The sequence below is a fragment of the Danio rerio genome, chromosome 2 (genome assembly GCF_052040795.2).
Source record: "Danio rerio strain M-AB ecotype USA chromosome 2, GRCz13ab, whole genome shotgun sequence".
NCBI lineage: Eukaryota > Metazoa > Chordata > Actinopteri > Cypriniformes > Danionidae > Danio > Danio rerio.
The window spans coordinates 63,793,246-63,818,453 of record NC_141022.1 but is presented as its reverse complement, the minus strand read 5'-3'; the positions used below and the strand labels follow the sequence as shown (position 1 = coordinate 63,818,453).

Here is a 25,208-nt window from a genome sequence, read left to right as displayed (position 1 = left end):
GCACTAACTAATTTTCCCTTAAAACCATTCGCATATTACAGATTCCTAGACGATATTTGGGGAGTATGGACATACGGCCGAGAGGAATTTCAAAGATTCACAACACACTTGAACAATCATCAAAGTTCCATCACAATCAAGTTTGAGATCAACGACCAACAAGTGAACTTCTTGGACGTAGTCACATACAAAGGACCAAAATTTGAGAAACAAAACCAATTGGACTACAAAGTTTACTTCAAACCCACAGACACACACTCGCTACTACACAAGTCTAGCTTTCACCCTAAGCACACATTTCGGGGAGTAATCAAGTCACAAATCCTTAGATTTTACAGAATATCTTCTCAAGAGACAGACTTTAAAATGGCAGTTAAAACCCTCTTTAAGGCACTTAAAAAACGGGGATACGGACGCACATACCTTCGGAAAATTTTCAAAACATTTCAACAATCTATCGCAAACCCAACAACAACAACAAACACACGCAACAAAATAATCCCCCTCGTCACATTTTACTCACAACAGAGTAAACAACTTAATAGAGCAACAAAAGAAAACTTCAACAAATTCATCGAACCCACACGTTTTATACAGAAACACAGACCAATCGCGGCCTTTAAGAGAAACAAAAACTTACTAGACACACTGGTCAGTAGCAAAACCAGCCAACAACAAAAACCGACAAGAGCGGAAGCGCACAAACACTACACGGTGAGACGGTGGGTCCAGAACAAAACAAACAAAAACATTTACGAAACACAACGCAACACATCGGCGGGGGTATGCAACTGCATCTACTTAATTTATTGTACGAAATGCCACAAACAATACGTTGGACAAACTAAGAATCAACTCTCATTACGAACATATCAACACACATACAACATACGTAACAAAATCGAAAAACGCAAATTATTAGTTAAGCATTTTGTAATGCATGGACTCTCAGCCCTCAGGGTTACCGCCTTACAGTCAAGCCCCTTTTGGTCATTACGGGAGAGGTTAAGGTTTGAAAGAATATGGATCAAGCGATTGGACACGGTGTATCCAAGGGGCCTAAATGAAAACTAAAAACAAACAGCAAAACCTAAAACACGGAGAGCTCCGGGATGAACCCTAATTTCCGATTACGACAACCCAACACCAACACTCACCCCAACCCCATAGACGGTAACCCTGACGCAACCACTAACCCTATTCCCATAAACCAAAACGCAACCCCAACACTCACCCCAACCCTACGGCCAGGAACCCTACGGTCAGTAACCCTACGGTCAGTAACCCTAACATTAAAATTAAAATTCATTTTTATGCAGCTCTGAACATTAAAATTATAATTCATTTTTAAGCAGCCCTGAACTACGTGAATCATACCTAAAAACACAGCGACTCAGGGGACTACGCGACTAACCCTAAGTTTCAAAAATTAAAATGCAACCCCAACCCCTACACTCACCCTAACCCTAAAGTCAGTAACCCTGACACTAAAACCCCTCTTAATACGACCTGAAATCACAGGAACCATACCCCAAACACGGGGGACGGCGCGACAAACCCTAACTCGAATCTTAACACAAAAGTAAATATACGAAGGGACACAAAAAAGCACACACACGCACACATAAAACAATAAAAACACAAATAAAAAACACACACCTAATTTTAAACAAATAAACAAATTAAATAAACAAAGTAATCAAAAAATAAAAAACAAAAAATAAAACAATTATTTATTTATTCACAAAAAATACATAAAACAGCATGATATTCAACAATGAGAAACAGGAGTGGAGGAGGGTCTGGACGAAGGAGGAAGTCGAAATGGAATCCGAAGCGGTCAGTTGAAATGTAGGACAATGCACAACCAAGGCCGGACACAGTCTGGCCTTTGGATTTTTCGTTCCCCTAACCAAGCTCGTGCCACGTCTCTGAACTTTGGGTCCGATGAGATGAAATCCCGAAATCCGACTCTCCACCACGACACAGTCCTGTAAATACACAACTAATAACATAATTTTTATGCTTAATACAGTCCCCATCACATAAAACCTAATTAAAAGTAAGCCCAGACTATATCTACACACTCATACATACATACAAGATCCTCTCAACACAGATATAAATCCCCCACAGAGAGTGGAGTGAATAATGATACAAAAAAGGAAAACTCGATACAAACTTAGAGAATATTTGATACATAATAGCTCCCCTCCTCTCTCATCACTCTAACATTAGTTACAAAGACTCAAAGGACGATTTGTAAACAAAGGGGCACACTTATCCACAACTTTACATGATTCTCAGACTAACATCCAAAACAAACACACAATACTTACCTAACATCCTATCCCAACACCTCTGGATCAACAGGGGAATTCACAGGGCTGCATACCAGTTAATTCAATCACTCCAGCTCGAAAAACAAAGCAGAGAGACGGAGTTTGCCGAGATGATGACGTCACCGGAGCCACGAACAAAACAGGAAGTAAATCGCGGAAGCACCGCGACGATGACGTCACACACCCTCGCGTTTAAAACTACTTCAAACACAGCCAATTCATTTCTAACATTTATCTAAAGCAGGATCAAAGGAATCCATACAAACACAACTTAAAAACCAGGATTATCTGACAATTAATAACATTACTAACATTATTTGAGGCTTAAGACGATTCAACACACTGATTTATCTTACAGAAATAATCCAACTCATTCAATAAGAGGATTAAAAATGAGGAATACAATTTATCTCGAATAACACAGCCTGTCATAACATTTTAGACCCAAAATGACTCAGCAAAATAACAAACACTCCATAAGGACACCAACAATTACTCCTTACACACTTATAAAAATAATAAACCCACGCAGATATGACTTAAATAGTTACTTATAAAACAACTTGAACAAACACACTTGAAGTAACATCCAAACCACATAGGAAGTCAAATAAATAAGTTTGATAATAAATACTCATAACAAATAATTTTTCTAACAAAACAAACGCTTAATTATTTCAACAGGATGATTAAATATATTAAAAGCAAAAAATACACATTAAAATACGATTAAAACACCATTTGAACAAACCAGCTCACACACTGATCATAGCCACTCCCCCACTCCCCCCTCCCCTCTCCCTCACAGCAGGACTATAAATAGGGAGGGAACACTCACCAGCTCACCATTTGTGAAGCTGCTCTCTTTGGACACTCACAGACACTGATCTTCTATACAAATCCGACGTTCTTGCACACAGCCTGAGGAAGAAATATACACTTCGAAACGTAGCTACGCATTGAACGTCGATTTTTAGGAATTCCTTATAGATTTAGAAAATAGAATTAGGAAAAAATATTTAGAAAAAAATAGAAAACTACAAAGCTTTCAAAAAACAAAAAAAGATGTACAGATACTTTAATGAATACAGAGCCAGACTAACTCCAAGAGAACGAGTTAGGATCTGGGATTATCCCACTAACACAGCACACCAATATATTTCTAGGAACAATGCAGTACAACAAAGTACTCGAAATCAAAGTCACGAGCAACGGAGTGAGAACACCAACCGCTTGCGGTGGGACGTTCACGCCGGCCCGCACCGTGTTCATGACAATGATTTCCACCCAACAGTCCGTTTCCGGACTACTAGAGATACTAGATGGATAAACGATGGGGCCCAAGACGAGCACCATCGTTTCAACAATTTCACATATCAGTACAGACAATACAACAACACCCAACCTAGACAAGACATCAGACCACGTGCACTGATCACACGTGAAGACGACGACACATGGAGATACACAAGAAGTGACACACATCACTACAAAAACGCAGAACTCCCATACAGAGAAAGACAATTTATAAATTCCCAATACAAAAGACAAGAAAATAGAGTAGAATTAGACAACGATACGTGGAGATACAGAAATAATAACACGCACTCTAAAAACACAAACTTCCCACAGAGACAAAGACAATTCAGAAACGTTCAATACGACACACAGGGGGTTCCCTACAACAGAAACGCCCAACCGCCTCGCCCGGTCTTCACGAGACGCGAAACTCCACATAACATAAACAGACAAAGAACGACTTACTATCACGATGACACTCCACGCACAGACGGTCCCCTTCAACGCAAACATTACTCCAGGGACGGTAACGGGACAGAATATACACCAAGGTGGCGTAACGAACAAAACAACAAGAGAGAACGGCCACAAAAGGGACCGCGAACAAGACCCCAGAGATATTTTACACAACCGAGCGATCCTACCCCATCTGCATATACGCCCGCAACACCGAAGCTCAAAAACACGATTAAACTGGTTTACGATCTCCTTCGCTTGGAACACCAATTAAAAAACATTGACGTACAAAAAGAAAGCGACACACCCATCACATTTAAAAGACTGCAAACACACCTGATCACCACGATTAAACCATTACTACCCAACGAAAGAGTAAACGAGAGATTGACGGGCAACGCACGCAATTGGATGTACACGACACAACTTATCCTACGAGAACATTACCAGCTCCTCATCCAACAGAAGAAGCGTGAGCTCATAGCGCACACCGACAGAGCGGATTGGCCACACGCACTCGACATAGCGACCAGATGGGCCAACAAAAACCTACAAAATAAAATACAACCCACAACATTCGAAAAAATAGAAACATTCCTTACCGAAACTAACGAACGCAACACATCGAGAGACACCGAAAACGGAGATCCACCAGCCCCAAACACAAATCAAACGCACGCACGAACACACAAACGTAAAGATGATCCGCCAGCGACAAGGGCAAAATCAGGGGCACAACACGTACATGTACAGACTTCGCCAGCCGCCCCTCCTCCCAGCAGGGGCGACTGGTCTTTCGACGAAGAATTCCCACCACTCGCACCCCCAGCAGGCATTACGCCTACAATCATACACACAACAAAACCACTACCACAAAGAACAGCACGCAGAATTAACACTGACCTCTTGGTGGACATCGAAACACCACAAAACAAACAGACCGCCGAACAAAAAGCCCCCACCGAACAGCCAAAAACAACCCACGAACAACTTAGCACACACACAATTGTCGAGAAGAACAAAACGAACGAAAAGGAAGACACAACTGGGCAGTCTAGACACACCTCAGACACGACGGCGACTACAAGACCTCCCACTACACATGTAGACAGAGCCACCTCCCCCAGTTTATACTCGGAGGACTCAACGGATGACGACTACGCCACATATACAGTCAACGCAGCACATAGAACATCCCCTACATTGGAGACCGAAAACGAACAGAGAGACAGTACACGAACCGAAGAAACCGAAAATACCACACACGACACTGAGAACACATCGACAGCGCTCGCCACACCAAGAAAGGACACACACACACTCGTGACCCCCTCCACACCAAAATCGGTGGGCAGACCTTACAAACACATCAAGACAGACAAAAAACACATAGACTGGAGCCTCAACCTAAAAAAGAGATGTGTGATAATCGGCGACTCTAACGTAGCAAGGATCCCGTCTTTTGATATAGTAGAGCTCCAGGTGGATAGCTTCCCGGGAGCCAAATTCCAACACGCCGGTTATTTGGTGGAAAAAGCAACGATCGCAATGGAACCCGAAGTACTGATGCTCTCGTTCGGTATCAATAATCGTACACAAAGGTGCATCTCAACCACAGAAAAGGAAATACTCAGAACATACAAAACAGCACGCGCTCGCTTACCACACACGGAGATCATCGTACCACTCATTAACTTTAGCCAAACACTACCAGAAGAAGAAAAAGCACATCTCACGGCCATGAACAAATACATCAGGGACAATCTTCATCATGTATCAGCATTACCATCCAGGGATTTCAGGGTAGAGAACGACATGATCCACTGGACCGCCGGTACGGCCCGAGCACTTTTAGAACACTGGATGTATTTTTTAGACTTGGAAGGCCAAATATCCCAACAGGGGACTCAGACAAACGCATAGTCAATTTATCGACGGTAATACTAACCCAAGATCAAACGGAAACATTACGGAAAGGCCTTTCGTTCATTCCCTCAACTAAAAGAACCACACAAAAGATCGAATTATTACATAGCTTACAGACTTATCACAGACGAATAAAATTAGAAGTATACTTTGAGGGCAAAAAAAGACAAAAACAGAAACTACCATTCACGCACAACTCCGATTGGACTCCAGCACTATCCAGTTTACCCCCGCAAATCAACTCATTGATCAAAGCAGACTATTACGCGTACAAACATCTCGATTGGGGCCGGTCAGAAGAAGAAAATCTCACAAAGAATGAAAGAATAGCTATTAAAAACCTACACGGCAATCACCAGTTGGTAATCAAACCTGCGGACAAAGGAAACGCGGTCGTACTCATGGACAAAACGGACTATTTATGGGAGGGGCATCGACAACTTAACAAACAAGAACACTATAGCCCCTTGAACGAACCCATATACCCCCAAACGAGACTAGAAATCAAAGAAATACTTGAAGAAATGTGCGAAAAAAAGATTATCAGCGGGGACCAAAAAACTTATTTAATGGGATCGGGCACTCCCAGGCCAAGGAGATTTTATCTACTGCCCAAAATTCACAAAGACCCGAAAGACTGGAGTAGGCCACATAAGATACCACCAGGCCGTCCAATAGTATCGGACTGTGATAGCGAATCATACTATACAGCCGAATATATAGAATATTTTTTAAACCCCATCTCACAGCGACACGACAGTTATTTACGAGACACATACGATTTCATACAAAAGACCAAAAATCTAACAATCCCCACGGACGCCCTCCTTTTTACTATCGACATAGACAGTCTCTACACAAACATCGAAACACAGGCCGGAATATCGGCTGTGCAAGATTGCTTCAAGCGTTTTCCGGACCCCAAAAGACCCGATGAGTATATAATCAAACTATTAGAAATCAATCTCACCAAAAACGACTTTGAATTTAACTCGAAATTCTATCTGCAAACAAAGGGCACCGCCATGGGCAAAAAATTCGCACCCTCTTACGCAAACATATTCATGGCAGCTTGGGAGCACTCCGCACTAACTAATTTTCCCTTAAAACCATTCGCATATTACAGATTCCTAGACGATATTTGGGGAGTATGGACATACGGCCGAGAGGAATTTCAAAGATTCACAACACACTTGAACAATCATCAAAGTTCCATCACAATCAAGTTTGAGATCAACGACCAACAAGTGAACTTCTTGGACGTAGTCACATACAAAGGACCAAAATTTGAGAAACAAAACCAATTGGACTACAAAGTTTACTTCAAACCCACAGACACACACTCGCTACTACACAAGTCTAGCTTTCACCCTAAGCACACATTTCGGGGAGTAATCAAGTCACAAATCCTTAGATTTTACAGAATATCTTCTCAAGAGACAGACTTTAAAATGGCAGTTAAAACCCTCTTTAAGGCACTTAAAAAACGGGGATACGGACGCACATACCTTCGGAAAATTTTCAAAACATTTCAACAATCTATCGCAAACCCAACAACAACAACAAACACACGCAACAAAATAATCCCCCTCGTCACATTTTACTCACAACAGAGTAAACAACTTAATAGAGCAACAAAAGAAAACTTCAACAAATTCATCGAACCCACACGTTTTATACAGAAACACAGACCAATCGCGGCCTTTAAGAGAAACAAAAACTTACTAGACACACTGGTCAGTAGCAAAACCAGCCAACAACAAAAACCGACAAGAGCGGAAGCGCACAAACACTACACGGTGAGACGGTGGGTCCAGAACAAAACAAACAAAAACATTTACGAAACACAACGCAACACATCGGCGGGGGTATGCAACTGCATCTACTTAATTTATTGTACGAAATGCCACAAACAATACGTTGGACAAACTAAGAATCAACTCTCATTACGAACATATCAACACACATACAACATACGTAACAAAATCGAAAAACGCAAATTATTAGTTAAGCATTTTGTAATGCATGGACTCTCAGCCCTCAGGGTTACCGCCTTACAGTCAAGCCCCTTTTGGTCATTACGGGAGAGGTTAAGGTTTGAAAGAATATGGATCAAGCGATTGGACACGGTGTATCCAAGGGGCCTAAATGAAAACTAAAAACAAACAGCAAAACCTAAAACACGGAGAGCTCCGGGATGAACCCTAATTTCCGATTACGACAACCCAACACCAACACTCACCCCAACCCCATAGACGGTAACCCTGACGCAACCACTAACCCTATTCCCATAAACCAAAACGCAACCCCAACACTCACCCCAACCCTACGGCCAGGAACCCTACGGTCAGTAACCCTACGGTCAGTAACCCTAACATTAAAATTAAAATTCATTTTTATGCAGCTCTGAACATTAAAATTATAATTCATTTTTAAGCAGCCCTGAACTACGTGAATCATACCTAAAAACACAGCGACTCAGGGGACTACGCGACTAACCCTAAGTTTCAAAAATTAAAATGCAACCCCAACCCCTACACTCACCCTAACCCTAAAGTCAGTAACCCTGACACTAAAACCCCTCTTAATACGACCTGAAATCACAGGAACCATACCCCAAACACGGGGGACGGCGCGACAAACCCTAACTCGAATCTTAACACAAAAGTAAATATACGAAGGGACACAAAAAAGCACACACACGCACACATAAAACAATAAAAACACAAATAAAAAACACACACCTAATTTTAAACAAATAAACAAATTAAATAAACAAAGTAATCAAAAAATAAAAAACAAAAAATAAAACAATTATTTATTTATTCACAAAAAATACATAAAACAGCATGATATTCAACAATGAGAAACAGGAGTGGAGGAGGGTCTGGACGAAGGAGGAAGTCGAAATGGAATCCGAAGCGGTCAGTTGAAATGTAGGACAATGCACAACCAAGGCCGGACACAGTCTGGCCTTTGGATTTTTCGTTCCCCTAACCAAGCTCGTGCCACGTCTCTGAACTTTGGGTCCGATGAGATGAAATCCCGAAATCCGACTCTCCACCACGACACAGTCCTGTAAATACACAACTAATAACATAATTTTTATGCTTAATACAGTCCCCATCACATAAAACCTAATTAAAAGTAAGCCCAGACTATATCTACACACTCATACATACATACAAGATCCTCTCAACACAGATATAAATCCCCCACAGAGAGTGGAGTGAATAATGATACAAAAAAGGAAAACTCGATACAAACTTAGAGAATATTTGATACATAATAGCTCCCCTCCTCTCTCATCACTCTAACATTAGTTACAAAGACTCAAAGGACGATTTGTAAACAAAGGGGCACACTTATCCACAACTTTACATGATTCTCAGACTAACATCCAAAACAAACACACAATACTTACCTAACATCCTATCCCAACACCTCTGGATCAACAGGGGAATTCACAGGGCTGCATACCAGTTAATTCAATCACTCCAGCTCGAAAAACAAAGCAGAGAGACGGAGTTTGCCGAGATGATGACGTCACCGGAGCCACGAACAAAACAGGAAGTAAATCGCGGAAGCACCGCGACGATGACGTCACACACCCTCGCGTTTAAAACTACTTCAAACACAGCCAATTCATTTCTAACATTTATCTAAAGCAGGATCAAAGGAATCCATACAAACACAACTTAAAAACCAGGATTATCTGACAATTAATAACATTACTAACATTATTTGAGGCTTAAGACGATTCAACACACTGATTTATCTTACAGAAATAATCCAACTCATTCAATAAGAGGATTAAAAATGAGGAATACAATTTATCTCGAATAACACAGCCTGTCATAACATTTTAGACCCAAAATGACTCAGCAAAATAACAAACACTCCATAAGGACACCAACAATTACTCCTTACACACTTATAAAAATAATAAACCCACGCAGATATGACTTAAATAGTTACTTATAAAACAACTTGAACAAACACACTTGAAGTAACATCCAAACCACATAGGAAGTCAAATAAATAAGTTTGATAATAAATACTCATAACAAATAATTTTTCTAACAAAACAAACGCTTAATTATTTCAACAGGATGATTAAATATATTAAAAGCAAAAAATACACATTAAAATACGATTAAAACACCATTTGAACAAACCAGCTCACACACTGATCATAGCCACTCCCCCACTCCCCCCTCCCCTCTCCCTCACAGCAGGACTATAAATAGGGAGGGAACACTCACCAGCTCACCATTTGTGAAGCTGCTCTCTTTGGACACTCACAGACACTGATCTTCTATACAAATCCGACGTTCTTGCACACAGCCTGAGGAAGAAATATACACTTCGAAACGTAGCTACGCATTGAACGTCGATTTTTAGGAATTCCTTATAGATTTAGAAAATAGAATTAGGAAAAAATATTTAGAAAAAAATAGAAAACTACAAAGCTTTCAAAAAACAAAAAAAGATGTACAGATACTTTAATGAATACAGAGCCAGACTAACTCCAAGAGAACGAGTTAGGATCTGGGATTATCCCACTAACACAGCACACCAATATATTTCTAGGAACAATGCAGTACAACAAAGTACTCGAAATCAAAGTCACGAGCAACGGAGTGAGAACACCAACCGCTTGCGGTGGGACGTTCACGCCGGCCCGCACCGTGTTCATGACAATGATTTCCACCCAACAGTCCGTTTCCGGACTACTAGAGATACTAGATGGATAAACGATGGGGCCCAAGACGAGCACCATCGTTTCAACAATTTCACATATCAGTACAGACAATACAACAACACCCAACCTAGACAAGACATCAGACCACGTGCACTGATCACACGTGAAGACGACGACACATGGAGATACACAAGAAGTGACACACATCACTACAAAAACGCAGAACTCCCATACAGAGAAAGACAATTTATAAATTCCCAATACAAAAGACAAGAAAATAGAGTAGAATTAGACAACGATACGTGGAGATACAGAAATAATAACACGCACTCTAAAAACACAAACTTCCCACAGAGACAAAGACAATTCAGAAACGTTCAATACGACACACAGGGGGTTCCCTACAACAGAAACGCCCAACCGCCTCGCCCGGTCTTCACGAGACGCGAAACTCCACATAACATAAACAGACAAAGAACGACTTACTATCACGATGACACTCCACGCACAGACGGTCCCCTTCAACGCAAACATTACTCCAGGGACGGTAACGGGACAGAATATACACCAAGGTGGCGTAACGAACAAAACAACAAGAGAGAACGGCCACAAAAGGGACCGCGAACAAGACCCCAGAGATATTTTACACAACCGAGCGATCCTACCCCATCTGCATATACGCCCGCAACACCGAAGCTCAAAAACACGATTAAACTGGTTTACGATCTCCTTCGCTTGGAACACCAATTAAAAAACATTGACGTACAAAAAGAAAGCGACACACCCATCACATTTAAAAGACTGCAAACACACCTGATCACCACGATTAAACCATTACTACCCAACGAAAGAGTAAACGAGAGATTGACGGGCAACGCACGCAATTGGATGTACACGACACAACTTATCCTACGAGAACATTACCAGCTCCTCATCCAACAGAAGAAGCGTGAGCTCATAGCGCACACCGACAGAGCGGATTGGCCACACGCACTCGACATAGCGACCAGATGGGCCAACAAAAACCTACAAAATAAAATACAACCCACAACATTCGAAAAAATAGAAACATTCCTTACCGAAACTAACGAACGCAACACATCGAGAGACACCGAAAACGGAGATCCACCAGCCCCAAACACAAATCAAACGCACGCACGAACACACAAACGTAAAGATGATCCGCCAGCGACAAGGGCAAAATCAGGGGCACAACACGTACATGTACAGACTTCGCCAGCCGCCCCTCCTCCCAGCAGGGGCGACTGGTCTTTCGACGAAGAATTCCCACCACTCGCACCCCCAGCAGGCATTACGCCTACAATCATACACACAACAAAACCACTACCACAAAGAACAGCACGCAGACTTAACACTGACCTCTTGGTGGACATCGAAACACCACAAAACAAACAGACCGCCGAACAAAAAGCCCCCACCGAACAGCCAAAAACAACCCACGAACAACTTAGCACACACACAATTGTCGAGAAGAACAAAACGAACGAAAAGGAAGACACAACTGGGCAGTCTAGACACACCTCAGACACGACGGCGACTACAAGACCTCCCACTACACATGTAGACAGAGCCACCTCCCCCAGTTTATACTCGGAGGACTCAACGGATGACGACTACGCCACATATACAGTCAACGCAGCACATAGAACATCCCCTACATTGGAGACCGAAAACGAACAGAGAGACAGTACACGAACCGAAGAAACCGAAAATACCACACACGACACTGAGAACACATCGACAGCGCTCGCCACACCAAGAAAGGACACACACACACTCGTGACCCCCTCCACACCAAAATCGGTGGGCAGACCTTACAAACACATCAAGACAGACAAAAAACACATAGACTGGAGCCTCAACCTAAAAAAGAGATGTGTGATAATCGGCGACTCTAACGTAGCAAGGATCCCGTCTTTTGATATAGTAGAGCTCCAGGTGGATAGCTTCCCGGGAGCCAAATTCCAACACGCCGGTTATTTGGTGGAAAAAGCAACGATCGCAATGGAACCCGAAGTACTGATGCTCTCGTTCGGTATCAATAATCGTACACAAAGGTGCATCTCAACCACAGAAAAGGAAATACTCAGAACATACAAAACAGCACGCGCTCGCTTACCACACACGGAGATCATCGTACCACTCATTAACTTTAGCCAAACACTACCAGAAGAAGAAAAAGCACATCTCACGGCCATGAACAAATACATCAGGGACAATCTTCATCATGTATCAGCATTACCATCCAGGGATTTCAGGGTAGAGAACGACATGATCCACTGGACCGCCGGTACGGCCCGAGCACTTTTAGAACACTGGATGTATTTTTTAGACTTGGAAGGCCAAATATCCCAACAGGGGACTCAGACAAACGCATAGTCAATTTATCGACGGTAATACTAACCCAAGATCAAACGGAAACATTACGGAAAGGCCTTTCGTTCATTCCCTCAACTAAAAGAACCACACAAAAGATCGAATTATTACATAGCTTACAGACTTATCACAGACGAATAAAATTAGAAGTATACTTTGAGGGCAAAAAAAGACAAAAACAGAAACTACCATTCACGCACAACTCCGATTGGACTCCAGCACTATCCAGTTTACCCCCGCAAATCAACTCATTGATCAAAGCAGACTATTACGCGTACAAACATCTCGATTGGGGCCGGTCAGAAGAAGAAAATCTCACAAAGAATGAAAGAATAGCTATTAAAAACCTACACGGCAATCACCAGTTGGTAATCAAACCTGCGGACAAAGGAAACGCGGTCGTACTCATGGACAAAACGGACTATTTATGGGAGGGGCATCGACAACTTAACAAACAAGAACACTATAGCCCCTTGAACGAACCCATATACCCCCAAACGAGACTAGAAATCAAAGAAATACTTGAAGAAATGTGCGAAAAAAAGATTATCAGCGGGGACCAAAAAACTTATTTAATGGGATCGGGCACTCCCAGGCCAAGGAGATTTTATCTACTGCCCAAAATTCACAAAGACCCGAAAGACTGGAGTAGGCCACATAAGATACCACCAGGCCGTCCAATAGTATCGGACTGTGATAGCGAATCATACTATACAGCCGAATATATAGAATATTTTTTAAACCCCATCTCACAGCGACACGACAGTTATTTACGAGACACATACGATTTCATACAAAAGACCAAAAATCTAACAATCCCCACGGACGCCCTCCTTTTTACTATCGACATAGACAGTCTCTACACAAACATCGAAACACAGGCCGGAATATCGGCTGTGCAAGATTGCTTCAAGCGTTTTCCGGACCCCAAAAGACCCGATGAGTATATAATCAAACTATTAGAAATCAATCTCACCAAAAACGACTTTGAATTTAACTCGAAATTCTATCTGCAAACAAAGGGCACCGCCATGGGCAAAAAATTCGCACCCTCTTACGCAAACATATTCATGGCAGCTTGGGAGCACTCCGCACTAACTAATTTTCCCTTAAAACCATTCGCATATTACAGATTCCTAGACGATATTTGGGGAGTATGGACATACGGCCGAGAGGAATTTCAAAGATTCACAACACACTTGAACAATCATCAAAGTTCCATCACAATCAAGTTTGAGATCAACGACCAACAAGTGAACTTCTTGGACGTAGTCACATACAAAGGACCAAAATTTGAGAAACAAAACCAATTGGACTACAAAGTTTACTTCAAACCCACAGACACACACTCGCTACTACACAAGTCTAGCTTTCACCCTAAGCACACATTTCGGGGAGTAATCAAGTCACAAATCCTTAGATTTTACAGAATATCTTCTCAAGAGACAGACTTTAAAATGGCAGTTAAAACCCTCTTTAAGGCACTTAAAAAACGGGGATACGGACGCACATACCTTCGGAAAATTTTCAAAACATTTCAACAATCTATCGCAAACCCAACAACAACAACAAACACACGCAACAAAATAATCCCCCTCGTCACATTTTACTCACAACAGAGTAAACAACTTAATAGAGCAACAAAAGAAAACTTCAACAAATTCATCGAACCCACACGTTTTATACAGAAACACAGACCAATCGCGGCCTTTAAGAGAAACAAAAACTTACTAGACACACTGGTCAGTAGCAAAACCAGCCAACAACAAAAACCGACAAGAGCGGAAGCGCACAAACACTACACGGTGAGACGGTGGGTCCAGAACAAAACAAACAAAAACATTTACGAAACACAACGCAACACATCGGCGGGGGTATGCAACTGCATCTACTTAATTTATTGTACGAAATGCCACAAACAATACGTTGGACAAACTAAGAATCAACTCTCATTACGAACATATCAACACACATACAACATACGTAACAAAATCGAAAAACGCAAATTATTAGTTAAGCATTTTGTAATGCATGGACTCTCAGCCCTCAGGGTTACCGCCTTACAGTCAAGCCCCTTTTGGTCATTACGGGAGAGGTTAAGGTTTGAAAGAATATGGATCAAGCGATTGGACACGGTGTATCCAAGGGGCCTAAATGAAAACTAAAAACAAACAGCAAAACCTAAAACACGGAGAGCTCCGGGATGAACCCTAATTTCCGATTACGACAACCCAACACCAACACTCACCCCAACCCCATAGACGGTAACCCTGACGCAACCACTAACCCTATTCCCATAAACCAAAACGCAACCCCAACACTCACCCCAACCCTACGGCCAGGAACCCTACGGTCAGTAACCCTACGGTCAGTAACCCTAACATTAAAATTAAAATTCATTTTTATGCAGCTCTGAACATTAAAATTATAATTCATTTTTAAGCAGCCCTGAACTACGTGAATCATACCTAAAAACACAGCGACTCAGGGGACTACGCGACTAACCCTAAGTTTCAAAAATTAAAATGCAACCCCAACCCCTACACTCACCCTAACCCTAAAGTCAGTAACCCTGACACTAAAACCCCTCTTAATACGACCTGAAATCACAGGAACCATACCCCAAACACGGGGGACGGCGCGACAAACCCTAACTCGAATCTTAACACAAAAGTAAATATACGAAGGGACACAAAAAAGCACACACACGCACACATAAAACAATAAAAACACAAATAAAAAACACACACCTAATTTTAAACAAATAAACAAATTAAATAAACAAAGTAATCAAAAAATAAAAAACAAAAAATAAAACAATTATTTATTTATTCACAAAAAATACATAAAACAGCATGATATTCAACAATGAGAAACAGGAGTGGAGGAGGGTCTGGACGAAGGAGGAAGTCGAAATGGAATCCGAAGCGGTCAGTTGAAATGTAGGACAATGCACAACCAAGGCCGGACACAGTCTGGCCTTTGGATTTTTCGTTCCCCTAACCAAGCTCGTGCCACGTCTCTGAACTTTGGGTCCGATGAGATGAAATCCCGAAATCCGACTCTCCACCACGACACAGTCCTGTAAATACACAACTAATAACATAATTTTTATGCTTAATACAGTCCCCATCACATAAAACCTAATTAAAAGTAAGCCCAGACTATATCTACACACTCATACATACATACAAGATCCTCTCAACACAGATATAAATCCCCCACAGAGAGTGGAGTGAATAATGATACAAAAAAGGAAAACTCGATACAAACTTAGAGAATATTTGATACATAATAGCTCCCCTCCTCTCTCATCACTCTAACATTAGTTACAAAGACTCAAAGGACGATTTGTAAACAAAGGGGCACACTTATCCACAACTTTACATGATTCTCAGACTAACATCCAAAACAAACACACAATACTTACCTAACATCCTATCCCAACACCTCTGGATCAACAGGGGAATTCACAGGGCTGCATACCAGTTAATTCAATCACTCCAGCTCGAAAAACAAAGCAGAGAGACGGAGTTTGCCGAGATGATGACGTCACCGGAGCCACGAACAAAACAGGAAGTAAATCGCGGAAGCACCGCGACGATGACGTCACACACCCTCGCGTTTAAAACTACTTCAAACACAGCCAATTCATTTCTAACATTTATCTAAAGCAGGATCAAAGGAATCCATACAAACACAACTTAAAAACCAGGATTATCTGACAATTAATAACATTACTAACATTATTTGAGGCTTAAGACGATTCAACACACTGATTTATCTTACAGAAATAATCCAACTCATTCAATAAGAGGATTAAAAATGAGGAATACAATTTATCTCGAATAACACAGCCTGTCATAACATTTTAGACCCAAAATGACTCAGCAAAATAACAAACACTCCATAAGGACACCAACAATTACTCCTTACACACTTATAAAAATAATAAACCCACGCAGATATGACTTAAATAGTTACTTATAAAACAACTTGAACAAACACACTTGAAGTAACATCCAAACCACATAGGAAGTCAAATAAATAAGTTTGATAATAAATACTCATAACAAATAATTTTTCTAACAAAACAAACGCTTAATTATTTCAACAGGATGATTAAATATATTAAAAGCAAAAAATACACATTAAAATACGATTAAAACACCATTTGAACAAACCAGCTCACACACTGATCATAGCCACTCCCCCACTCCCCCCTCCCCTCTCCCTCACAGCAGGACTATAAATAGGGAGGGAACACTCACCAGCTCACCATTTGTGAAGCTGCTCTCTTTGGACACTCACAGACACTGATCTTCTATACAAATCCGACGTTCTTGCACACAGCCTGAGGAAGAAATATACACTTCGAAACGTAGCTACGCATTGAACGTCGATTTTTAGGAATTCCTTATAGATTTAGAAAATAGAATTAGGAAAAAATATTTAGAAAAAAATAGAAAACTACAAAGCTTTCAAAAAACAAAAAAAGATGTACAGATACTTTAATGAATACAGAGCCAGACTAACTCCAAGAGAACGAGTTAGGATCTGGGATTATCCCACTAACACAGCACACCAATATATTTCTAGGAACAATGCAGTACAACAAAGTACTCGAAATCAAAGTCACGAGCAACGGAGTGAGAACACCAACCGCTTGCGGTGGGACGTTCACGCCGGCCCGCACCGTGTTCATGACAATGATTTCCACCCAACAGTCCGTTTCCGGACTACTAGAGATACTAGATGGATAAACGATGGGGCCCAAGACGAGCACCATCGTTTCAACAATTTCACATATCAGTACAGACAATACAACAACACCCAACCTAGACAAGACATCAGACCACGTGCACTGATCACACGTGAAGACGACGACACATGGAGATACACAAGAAGTGACACACATCACTACAAAAACGCAGAACTCCCATACAGAGAAAGACAATTTATAAATTCCCAATACAAAAGACAAGAAAATAGAGTAGAATTAGACAACGATACGTGGAGATACAGAAATAATAACACGCACTCTAAAAACACAAACTTCCCACAGAGACAAAGACAATTCAGAAACGTTCAATACGACACACAGGGGGTTCCCTACAACAGAAACGCCCAACCGCCTCGCCCGGTCTTCACGAGACGCGAAACTCCACATAACATAAACAGACAAAGAACGACTTACTATCACGATGACACTCCACGCACAGACGGTCCCCTTCAACGCAAACATTACTCCAGGGACGGTAACGGGACAGAATATACACCAAGGTGGCGTAACGAACAAAACAACAAGAGAGAACGGCCACAAAAGGGACCGCGAACAAGACCCCAGAGATATTTTACACAACCGAGCGATCCTACCCCATCTGCATATACGCCCGCAACACCGAAGCTCAAAAACACGATTAAACTGGTTTACGATCTCCTTCGCTTGGAACACCAATTAAAAAACATTGACGTACAAAAAGAAAGCGACACACCCATCACATTTAAAAGACTGCAAACACACCTGATCACCACGATTAAACCATTACTACCCAACGAAAGAGTAAACGAGAGATTGACGGGCAACGCACGCAATTGGATGTACACGACACAACTTATCCTACGAGAACATTACCAGCTCCTCATCCAACAGAAGAAGCGTGAGCTCATAGCGCACACCGACAGAGCGGATTGGCCACACGCACTCGACATAGCGACCAGATGGGCCAACAAAAACCTACAAAATAAAATACAACCCACAACATTCGAAAAAATAGAAACATTCCTTACCGAAACTAACGAACGCAACACATCGAGAGACACCGAAAACGGAGATCCACCAGCCCCAAACACAAATCAAACGCACGCACGAACACACAAACGTAAAGATGATCCGCCAGCGACAAGGGCAAAATCAGGGGCACAACACGTACATGTACAGACTTCGCCAGCCGCCCCTCCTCCCAGCAGGGGCGACTGGTCTTTCGACGAAGAATTCCCACCACTCGCACCCCCAGCAGGCATTACGCCTACAATCATACACACAACAAAACCACTACCACAAAGAACAGCACGCAGAATTAACACTGACCTCTTGGTGGACATCGAAACACCACAAAACAAACAGACCGCCGAACAAAAAGCCCCCACCGAACAGCCAAAAACAACCCACGAACAACTTAGCACACACACAATTGTCGAGAAGAACAAAACGAACGAAAAGGAAGACACAACTGGGCAGTCTAGACACACCTCAGACACGACGGCGACTACAAGACCTCCCACTACACATGTAGACAGAGCCACCTCCCCCAGTTTATACTCGGAGGACTCAACGGATGACGACTACGCCACATATACAGTCAACGCAGCACATAGAACATCCCCTACATTGGAGACCGAAAACGAACAGAGAGACAGTACACGAACCGAAGAAACCGAAAATACCACACACGACACTGAGAACACATCGACAGCGCTCGCCACACCAAGAAAGGACACACACACACTCGTGACCCCCTCCACACCAAAATCGGTGGGCAGACCTTACAAACACATCAAGACAGACAAAAAACACATAGACTGGAGCCTCAACCTAAAAAAGAGATGTGTGATAATCGGCGACTCTAACGTAGCAAGGATCCCGTCTTTTGATATAGTAGAGCTCCAGGTGGATAGCTTCCCGGGAGCCAAATTCCAACACGCCGGTTATTTGGTGGAAAAAGCAACGATCGCAATGGAACCCGAAGTACTGATGCTCTCGTTCGGTATCAATAATCGTACACAAAGGTGCATCTCAACCACAGAAAAGGAAATACTCAGAACATACAAAACAGCACGCGCTCGCTTACCACACACGGAGATCATCGTACCACTCATTAACTTTAGCCAAACACTACCAGAAGAAGAAAAAGCACATCTCACGGCCATGAACAAATACATCAGGGACAATCTTCATCATGTATCAGCATTACCATCCAGGGATTTCAGGGTAGAGAACGACATGATCCACTGGACCGCCGGTACGGCCCGAGCACTTTTAGAACACTGGATGTATTTTTTAGACTTGGAAGGCCAAATATCCCAACAGGGGACTCAGACAAACGCATAGTCAATTTATCGACGGTAATACTAACCCAAGATCAAACGGAAACATTACGGAAAGGCCTTTCGTTCATTCCCTCAACTAAAAGAACCACACAAAAGATCGAATTATTACATAGCTTACAGACTTATCACAGACGAATAAAATTAGAAGTATACTTTGAGGGCAAAAAAAGACAAAAACAGAAACTACCATTCACGCACAACTCCGATTGGACTCCAGCACTATCCAGTTTACCCCCGCAAATCAACTCATTGATCAAAGCAGACTATTACGCGTACAAACATCTCGATTGGGGCCGGTCAGAAGAAGAAAATCTCACAAAGAATGAAAGAATAGCTATTAAAAACCTACACGGCAATCACCAGTTGGTAATCAAACCTGCGGACAAAGGAAACGCGGTCGTACTCATGGACAAAACGGACTATTTATGGGAGGGGCATCGACAACTTAACAAACAAGAACACTATAGCCCCTTGAACGAACCCATATACCCCCAAACGAGACTAGAAATCAAAGAAATACTTGAAGAAATGTGCGAAAAAAAGATTATCAGCGGGGACCAAAAAACTTATTTAATGGGATCGGGCACTCCCAGGCCAAGGAGATTTTATCTACTGCCCAAAATTCACAAAGACCCGAAAGACTGGAGTAGGCCACATAAGATACCACCAGGCCGTCCAATAGTATCGGACTGTGATAGCGAATCATACTATACAGCCGAATATATAGAATATTTTTTAAACCCCATCTCACAGCGACACGACAGTTATTTACGAGACACATACGATTTCATACAAAAGACCAAAAATCTAACAATCCCCACGGACGCCCTCCTTTTTACTATCGACATAGACAGTCTCTACACAAACATCGAAACACAGGCCGGAATATCGGCTGTGCAAGATTGCTTCAAGCGTTTTCCGGACCCCAAAAGACCCGATGAGTATATAATCAAACTATTAGAAATCAATCTCACCAAAAACGACTTTGAATTTAACTCGAAATTCTATCTGCAAACAAAGGGCACCGCCATGGGCAAAAAATTCGCACCCTCTTACGCAAACATATTCATGGCAGCTTGGGAGCACTCCGCACTAACTAATTTTCCCTTAAAACCATTCGCATATTACAGATTCCTAGACGATATTTGGGGAGTATGGACATACGGCCGAGAGGAATTTCAAAGATTCACAACACACTTGAACAATCATCAAAGTTCCATCACAATCAAGTTTGAGATCAACGACCAACAAGTGAACTTCTTGGACGTAGTCACATACAAAGGACCAAAATTTGAGAAACAAAACCAATTGGACTACAAAGTTTACTTCAAACCCACAGACACACACTCGCTACTACACAAGTCTAGCTTTCACCCTAAGCACACATTTCGGGGAGTAATCAAGTCACAAATCCTTAGATTTTACAGAATATCTTCTCAAGAGACAGACTTTAAAATGGCAGTTAAAACCCTCTTTAAGGCACTTAAAAAACGGGGATACGGACGCACATACCTTCGGAAAATTTTCAAAACATTTCAACAATCTATCGCAAACCCAACAACAACAACAAACACACGCAACAAAATAATCCCCCTCGTCACATTTTACTCACAACAGAGTAAACAACTTAATAGAGCAACAAAAGAAAACTTCAACAAATTCATCGAACCCACACGTTTTATACAGAAACACAGACCAATCGCGGCCTTTAAGAGAAACAAAAACTTACTAGACACACTGGTCAGTAGCAAAACCAGCCAACAACAAAAACCGACAAGAGCGGAAGCGCACAAACACTACACGGTGAGACGGTGGGTCCAGAACAAAACAAACAAAAACATTTACGAAACACAACGCAACACATCGGCGGGGGTATGCAACTGCATCTACTTAATTTATTGTACGAAATGCCACAAACAATACGTTGGACAAACTAAGAATCAACTCTCATTACGAACATATCAACACACATACAACATACGTAACAAAATCGAAAAACGCAAATTATTAGTTAAGCATTTTGTAATGCATGGACTCTCAGCCCTCAGGGTTACCGCCTTACAGTCAAGCCCCTTTTGGTCATTACGGGAGAGGTTAAGGTTTGAAAGAATATGGATCAAGCGATTGGACACGGTGTATCCAAGGGGCCTAAATGAAAACTAAAAACAAACAGCAAAACCTAAAACACGGAGAGCTCCGGGATGAACCCTAATTTCCGATTACGACAACCCAACACCAACACTCACCCCAACCCCATAGACGGTAACCCTGACGCAACCACTAACCCTATTCCCATAAACCAAAACGCAACCCCAACACTCACCCCAACCCTACGGCCAGGAACCCTACGGTCAGTAACCCTACGGTCAGTAACCCTAACATTAAAATTAAAATTCATTTTTATGCAGCTCTGAACATTAAAATTATAATTCATTTTTAAGCAGCCCTGAACTACGTGAATCATACCTAAAAACACAGCGACTCAGGGGACTACGCGACTAACCCTAAGTTTCAAAAATTAAAATGCAACCCCAACCCCTACACTCACCCTAACCCTAAAGTCAGTAACCCTGACACTAAAACCCCTCTTAATACGACCTGAAATCACAGGAACCATACCCCAAACACGGGGGACGGCGCGACAAACCCTAACTCGAATCTTAACACAAAAGTAAATATACGAAGGGACACAAAAAAGCACACACACGCACACATAAAACAATAAAAACACAAATAAAAAACACACACCTAATTTTAAACAAATAAACAAATTAAATAAACAAAGTAATCAAAAAATAAAAAACAAAAAATAAAACAATTATTTATTTATTCACAAAAAATACATAAAACAGCATGATATTCAACAATGAGAAACAGGAGTGGAGGAGGGTCTGGACGAAGGAGGAAGTCGAAATGGAATCCGAAGCGGTCAGTTGAAATGTAGGACAATGCACAACCAAGGCCGGACACAGTCTGGCCTTTGGATTTTTCGTTCCCCTAACCAAGCTCGTGCCACGTCTCTGAACTTTGGGTCCGATGAGATGAAATCCCGAAATCCGACTCTCCACCACGACACAGTCCTGTAAATACACAACTAATAACATAATTTTTATGCTTAATACAGTCCCCATCACATAAAACCTAATTAAAAGTAAGCCCAGACTATATCTACACACTCATACATACATACAAGATCCTCTCAACACAGATATAAATCCCCCACAGAGAGTGGAGTGAATAATGATACAAAAAAGGAAAACTCGATACAAACTTAGAGAATATTTGATACATAATAGCTCCCCTCCTCTCTCATCACTCTAACATTAGTTACAAAGACTCAAAGGACGATTTGTAAACAAAGGGGCACACTTATCCACAACTTTACATGATTCTCAGACTAACATCCAAAACAAACACACAATACTTACCTAACATCCTATCCCAACACCTCTGGATCAACAGGGGAATTCACAGGGCTGCATACCAGTTAATTCAATCACTCCAGCTCGAAAAACAAAGCAGAGAGACGGAGTTTGCCGAGATGATGACGTCACCGGAGCCACGAACAAAACAGGAAGTAAATCGCGGAAGCACCGCGACGATGACGTCACACACCCTCGCGTTTAAAACTACTTCAAACACAGCCAATTCATTTCTAACATTTATCTAAAGCAGGATCAAAGGAATCCATACAAACACAACTTAAAAACCAGGATTATCTGACAATTAATAACATTACTAACATTATTTGAGGCTTAAGACGATTCAACACACTGATTTATCTTACAGAAATAATCCAACTCATTCAATAAGAGGATTAAAAATGAGGAATACAATTTATCTCGAATAACACAGCCTGTCATAACATTTTAGACCCAAAATGACTCAGCAAAATAACAAACACTCCATAAGGACACCAACAATTACTCCTTACACACTTATAAAAATAATAAACCCACGCAGATATGACTTAAATAGTTACTTATAAAACAACTTGAACAAACACACTTGAAGTAACATCCAAACCACATAGGAAGTCAAATAAATAAGTTTGATAATAAATACTCATAACAAATAATTTTTCTAACAAAACAAACGCTTAATTATTTCAACAGGATGATTAAATATATTAAAAGCAAAAAATACACATTAAAATACGATTAAAACACCATTTGAACAAACCAGCTCACACACTGATCATAGCCACTCCCCCACTCCCCCCTCCCCTCTCCCTCACAGCAGGACTATAAATAGGGAGGGAACACTCACCAGCTCACCATTTGTGAAGCTGCTCTCTTTGGACACTCACAGACACTGATCTTCTATACAAATCCGACGTTCTTGCACACAGCCTGAGGAAGAAATATACACTTCGAAACGTAGCTACGCATTGAACGTCGATTTTTAGGAATTCCTTATAGATTTAGAAAATAGAATTAGGAAAAAATATTTAGAAAAAAATAGAAAACTACAAAGCTTTCAAAAAACAAAAAAAGATGTACAGATACTTTAATGAATACAGAGCCAGACTAACTCCAAGAGAACGAGTTAGGATCTGGGATTATCCCACTAACACAGCACACCAATATATTTCTAGGAACAATGCAGTACAACAAAGTACTCGAAATCAAAGTCACGAGCAACGGAGTGAGAACACCAACCGCTTGCGGTGGGACGTTCACGCCGGCCCGCACCGTGTTCATGACAATGATTTCCACCCAACAGTCCGTTTCCGGACTACTAGAGATACTAGATGGATAAACGATGGGGCCCAAGACGAGCACCATCGTTTCAACAATTTCACATATCAGTACAGACAATACAACAACACCCAACCTAGACAAGACATCAGACCACGTGCACTGATCACACGTGAAGACGACGACACATGGAGATACACAAGAAGTGACACACATCACTACAAAAACGCAGAACTCCCATACAGAGAAAGACAATTTATAAATTCCCAATAC

The 25,208-nt window shown here is 41.6% G+C and overlaps 4 long non-coding RNA genes across 8 annotated transcripts; all 4 read right to left on the bottom strand.

The window, feature by feature from the left end:
* Positions 1-1,721: 1,721 nt before the first annotated feature.
* Positions 1,722-2,478, bottom strand: LOC147846613 (uncharacterized). Of its 2 annotated transcripts, none has more exons than XR_015478023.1 (2): positions 2,340-2,478; positions 1,722-2,005 (listed from the first exon to the last, which is right to left on the bottom strand). It is a non-coding gene; the product is annotated as an uncharacterized LOC147846613 (long non-coding RNA). The 2 variants fall into 2 exon arrangements; XR_015478024.1 differs by having other exon boundaries at positions 1,722-1,991.
* Positions 2,479-8,815: 6,337 nt separating this feature from the next.
* On the bottom strand, positions 8,816-9,586 carry LOC147846612 (uncharacterized). Of its 2 annotated transcripts, none has more exons than XR_015478015.1 (2): positions 9,448-9,586; positions 8,816-9,113 (listed from the first exon to the last, which is right to left on the bottom strand). It is a non-coding gene; the product is annotated as an uncharacterized LOC147846612 (long non-coding RNA). The 2 variants fall into 2 exon arrangements; XR_015478016.1 differs by having other exon boundaries at positions 8,816-9,099.
* A 6,351-nt stretch (positions 9,587-15,937) lies between these two features.
* LOC147846611 (uncharacterized) lies at positions 15,938-16,694 on the bottom strand. 2 transcript variants are annotated; one of them, XR_015478021.1, is made up of 2 exons: positions 16,556-16,694; positions 15,938-16,221 (listed from the first exon to the last, which is right to left on the bottom strand). It is a non-coding gene; the product is annotated as an uncharacterized LOC147846611 (long non-coding RNA). The 2 variants fall into 2 exon arrangements; XR_015478022.1 differs by having other exon boundaries at positions 15,938-16,207.
* Positions 16,695-23,031: 6,337 nt separating this feature from the next.
* Positions 23,032-23,802, bottom strand: LOC147846610 (uncharacterized). Of its 2 annotated transcripts, none has more exons than XR_015478019.1 (2): positions 23,664-23,802; positions 23,032-23,329 (listed from the first exon to the last, which is right to left on the bottom strand). It is a non-coding gene; the product is annotated as an uncharacterized LOC147846610 (long non-coding RNA). The 2 variants fall into 2 exon arrangements; XR_015478020.1 differs by having other exon boundaries at positions 23,032-23,315.
* Between the last annotated feature and the right edge of the window lie 1,406 nt (positions 23,803-25,208).